The sequence below is a fragment of the Cavia porcellus genome, unplaced genomic scaffold (assembly GCF_034190915.1).
Source record: "Cavia porcellus strain 051 isolate PalLab524CR breed Dunkin Hartley unplaced genomic scaffold, mCavPor4.1 scaffold_14, whole genome shotgun sequence".
NCBI lineage: Eukaryota > Metazoa > Chordata > Mammalia > Rodentia > Caviidae > Cavia > Cavia porcellus.
In genome coordinates this window covers 59802974-59808397 of record NW_026947497.1, presented here as the reverse complement: position 1 = coordinate 59808397, position 5424 = coordinate 59802974, and the positions used below count along the sequence as shown (strand labels likewise).

The window sequence follows — 5424 nt, the reverse complement described above, 5'->3', positions numbered from 1 at the left end:
TAAACAAAGAGGGTTAGCTGCACTTTTGCTCCAGAAAAGCAGAGATTAACTGGAGAAGAATGTGACTACTGCTGAGCATTGCTGAGAAGGATCCGTTTCTGCACGGAGCTCTCCTAGCGTCAAAGTGGTTCTCTAAAGAATTGTCAGCACACGAGCACATGCACACATGCAATATTCTCTTCCTTTCTCTCAACATGCACACACACACATGCACACATGCACACACATGATGCCCCCATCTGTAAGAGTCTTCCTTGCCACTGATTCTGATGTGAGTGCATTGCATCCTTTCTTTTGCAGTTAAGAAATCACTCCCCAATCTAAACCACACCTAAAGTGGCCACCCATCCTCTGAGGAATTTATTATGGATCTTTTGAGAAGTAAAAATTGCATGTATTTAGCATGTTTTGATGTATGCATACATAAGAAAATGTTTGCCACTATCAGGCCAATTAACATCCATCATTTCAAATAATAATCATTCTTTTTGTTCATGGTAAGAACACCTCCTCAACTCTAAGTAATTTCAAGAACACAAGACATTATTACTAACTCTAGGTACTCTGCTATATGATAGGTCTACAGTAATTTTTCATTTTAGAACTGAATGTTTGTGCCTTTTGACCAATGTAATGTTTTCTCTCATACCCTAATCTCTTGAAATCCTATTCTACTCTCTCTTCAATGAATTTGATCATATTCTATTTTTTTGTTCCATGTACGAGTGAGCCAGAGTATTTTCTGGGTCTGGCTTATTTCATTTAGCATATCTTCCAGGTTCATGAATGTTGTTGCAAGTTGCAAGATATACTTCTTGTCAAGAGGTAAATAATACTACATTTTTATACATGCACCATATTTTCTTTATCCATTCATCTGCAGAAAAACATCTTTTTTATATCTTGGCTGTCTAATGGCAGTGTAACTGTCTCCTGAGCTAGTCATTTCCTTTGGATATGTGTACAGAAGTGGGATGTTGGATAATATGGTAGTTTGTATTTAACTTTCTGAGAAATATTTACCTTGTTCTCTGTAGTGGTTATATTTTTCTAGAAACATTCCCTAGTAATTGAACATGTTGAAACATTCCCTGTTCTCCCCGTGATTGCCAGCACTGGTCATTTTTTGGATGTTTTTACATAGCCATCCTGAGAGGTGTTGAGGTGAGATCACTCATTGTGATTTTGGTTTTTGCATATTTCTCTGATGATCAATGATGTTGAAAATCTGCTTATATAACTGCTAGCAGTTTGTATGACTTCTTCAAAGAAGCATCTGTGCAGATCCACTGCTGATTTTTAAATTAGTGCCTTTTCCTGCTATTGGTTTGTATGCATTCCGTATCTGTTTTAAATATTAACCCCTAACCAGAAATGTGGGATACATATATTTCTTCACATTATGTAAGTTTGCTTTTTATTTTGTCATTTTGTTGGTTGCTTTTTTGTTGTGGAGAAGATATTTAGCTTGGTATGATATTATTTCATTATTTTGTAACTGTTATCATGCTTTTGCAGTCAAATCCCAAAAAATTTGCTAACGCCAAGGTCAAAGAAGTTTCCCCTATGTGTTTATTTGTTTATGGGCTTTTTATAAGGTAGGCTCTCACTTTGTATTGTAGGCTGTCCTTGACTCACTATGTAGCCCAGGCTGGCCTCAATCTTACGATGATCCTCCTGCCTCAGCCTCCCCAGTGCTGGGATTACAGACATACACCACCATACCCAGTTTACCCTATGCTTTGAAGGAATTTTATAGTTTCAAGTGTTAAGGTAAGTCTTCCAAGTTCACTTTGAATTTATTTTATTCTCTTTCCTATTATTTTATTATTTATTTACTGTAGTGAAAACAATTCAATATAATTTTTGCACATGCATGTTCAGTTTTTCCAATACCTTCTGTCACTTTTCCACTGTAGAGACTTGGCTTTTCTATTAAAAATTAACTGACTATATGTGCATGGCTTTATTTCTGTGACCTGTGTTCTGTTCCATTGAAAAATTATTTTTGCATCTGTTTTATGCCCATACCATACTGCTTGATTAGAATATCATTATCATATAGCTTGAAATTAGTAAATATAAAGCTGTTAGATTCATTCTTCTTGTTCAGGTTTGCCATCAGGGTCTTTTGTAGTTCCGTTATAAAAAATTTATAATTGTTTTATCTATTTCTGTGAAAAATGCCATCAGTATTTTGATAGGGCTGTATTATGGCTTGTGTCTAGATGTCCCAGCAAAGCCTAATTCAGTCCTAGGTGGGGTTTTTCAGAGGTGGCTGCATCTAGGGTATATGATGCTGGGATCAAGGATGTGAGGCTGGGGTTGATTCATGGTGCTATACTAGGAGCCTGGATAAAACATGAGATAGAAAGAGAGCTGTTGTTTGTTGCTTGTTTCTTGTTGCTTATTGCTTGCTACTTATTCCCTTCTGCCTGCCTACTCTGTGATGCCCCTCTGCCATCCCACTCTGTCTTGGAATCAGCCAGCTATGAATCAAAACCTCTGCAAGCTGTGAGCTACAATAAACTTTCTTCCTACTTGGGTACCAGGTCGTTTTTCTCAGCAATGAGAAAAGTAACCAAGATAGGATTGCACTGAATCTGTACATCACTTTGGAAAATATGGACACTTAGCAATATGAACTCTTTCTTCCTATGATATACAGTATCTTTTTATTTATCTCTGTTATCTAAAATTTTCATTGTAAATGTTTTAAAATTTTCATTGTAGAGATCATTCATCTCCTTAAGTTTACTTTAAACAATTTTATTCTCTTTAATTTTCTTGTACATTTTATTTGGCTCTTGATTTCTTGTTAAGATAGTTTGTCCTTGATGTTTATAAATGCTGCTGATTTTTTGTATGTCAATTTTGTGTTGTGCAAACTAACTGCATTCACTTAGCAGTTCTGACAGTTTTTGGTGGCATCTTTACAGTGTTCTATGTATAATGTCATGTTAAAGAGACATTCTACATCCTCTTTCCTATTTGAAAGTCCCTTCTGCCCCTCTCCTTCCTTCTCTTACTTCATAGCTTTGGCCAGTACTTCTGCCCTATGTTGCGTAGGTGTGGTAGGAGTGGCCACCCTTGCTGGGACTGGAACACCATGGTCTTGCTGAGCAAGGTCATTAGCTAAGGTCCAGTTATAGCATGGACAGAGGCAAGAGGCTGAGAAAATGAACTCCAAGGCTGAGTCATGGTGCAAAGCTTAGACCTCACTTTGTAGACGGGCACCTTAGAACAGCTCCTGAAGGAGGCTGGCCAGGTACAAAGAGAAATCAATCTGGTGGAATACCCTTTGTGGACTGACTTGGGTTTGAGTGATGACCTGCCCAAAATAACTTCCGCAGTTGACTGATTGGGCAACAGCAGCAAATGCAGTCCTGGATGAACATGGTGGAGAAGAGGTCTCATGCTGAGGGTCCCCTCCAGTTCAGGTCTACTCTGCAGCTCAGGGTTCCTCCCCTCCTCTGTGATTTGGAGATCATCCCTTCCTTGTTCCACTTCTGGGCTGGTAAGGTATCGAAAGTTTCCTCTGGGCCCATCATTTTTCACCCAGTTTCTTTTCATGGCCACTCATAATATGTGCAGCCCATAGCTGGCACGTTTAGTGGCTTTAGCAGCTACTGTTACTCTGCCAACCCCAGCAAAATCCCCACATCCTAGGGTTGGAGGAACTTCTGTAGTTATATCACCACTTTCATTTCTGAACCATTAGAACCATTTTCAGTCCAGGTTTAAAGCACCCTTCCTAAACGTTGTCAAAAGGGCTGCTTTCCTGGGAGGGAGATGTTTCTGAACAGCATTCCCAGGTCTCAAGTTCAGGGCCACTAGATCTACCCAGTCTGGTCAGGGGCCGCTTTGTTTCTCTTTCATCCACTTTCTCCTTCAGTGGCTATTTCCAGGCCTGGTAAAGTACATGACATCTCTCAGAGGAAAGTTTGCCCTGTACTGATGTTTAACTTCATGGTCAGGCCACACTGTGGTGAACAGAGGGACCAGTGAAGACTGGGGTGTTGGGTCACACTCTGCTCCAAGGACAGAGGACTACAAAGTGGCCACATGGTATGGCAGGGTACCCTATATGCCTTCAGCTTCCTGCTCAGGGACCAGGAGTATTTGAGAGCTGCTCATGGCAATGCTTTGTGATAGGTAAAACTTGGGTGCAAACAGGGAGCCACCTTGCTAGTAGAAGCTCACCAAAAAAACCTTTTTTGCCAAAAAACAATGACTGTGTGAGCCACTTGCACCAATGGCCTCTTAAATTGTCCAGCTATGATTATGCTTGTAACTATATTTTCAAAATACCAAGTGAAAGGATGACACATTAACCACAAAACAAGCTTATTAAATTTATATCCAAGTAGTTCAAATAATTTCCATTTATTTATTTATGTATTTATTTTAATTTTAAAGAGATTAAAACCAAACCAAACCAAACCAAATCAAACCAAACAGTGAAAGTGATATAGGACTTCAAAACAAGATAGTAGGAAATCAACTATGGCTACTATAGTATATCTTGTTATCTTCAAAATAGCTACCTGGACCATCAGACATAATAAAACAAAACAGCCAGGTGTGGTGGCACACACCTTTAACCCCAGAATTTGGGATGCTGAAGCGGGAGGATGGTAACAAGTTCAAGATCAGCCTGGGCTACAAGGTGAGGTCAAGGCCAGCCTGAACTGCATAGTAAGACCCTGTCTCAAAAAGACAAAGACAAAACAAAATAAAGCAGAATAAAACCAAAGTAAACAAAACAATGGAAATGATACAGGACTTCAAAGCAAGATAATAGGAAATCAATAATGGCTAACATAATGCTTCTTGTTATCTTCAGAACAGCTACCCAGACCATCAGACATAGGCATGTTCCATCAGACATAGGCATGTTAAATTAGCCAAACAATACAAGAACTAAGTGGAAAGCTCAGATGTGTGCCCTTTAATTTCTACCATTTCTGTGTCTCCTGCAACTTGTTCTGTGTGGGCTGGAGGTCTGAGATTATATTTTGCGCATTTGTCTTGATATTTTCCTGTATTTCTCCAGATCAGAGATACTTTCCGCATTGGCTGCCAGTCCCTTGGTAGGCACCTGTGCTGGGCACCTGGGTATCTCTCATCTGGGGCTCCTGGAGTAGTGGAGAGGCATAGGACAGTGGTTCATCAATGTTTCCACGATGGCTTGGGGTCTCAGATGGTGTTGGACTCACTGGATCTCCAGCCAGCTGGCAGCAGAACCTCATGGTGTGGGTTCTTCTCTAGGCTCACATTGGGCTCTAAGATATTTCTTTCTAGTGAATTGACCACAACATTCCCAAAGTTCTGAAATGGCCAACAGACTCTAGAAGACTTGTATGTAAGCTTCTGTTTGAAACTAGCAGCTACAACAAACTGCTGGCCTTGATTCAGGGCCAA

The 5424-nt window shown here is 39.8% G+C and overlaps 1 non-coding gene across 1 annotated transcript; it reads right to left on the bottom strand.

The window, feature by feature from the left end:
* Positions 1-5288: 5288 nt before the first annotated feature.
* Positions 5289-5424, bottom strand: LOC111753611 (small nucleolar RNA SNORA2/SNORA34 family). The gene has a single exon (XR_002788412.1). It is a non-coding gene; the product is annotated as a small nucleolar RNA SNORA2/SNORA34 family (small nucleolar RNA).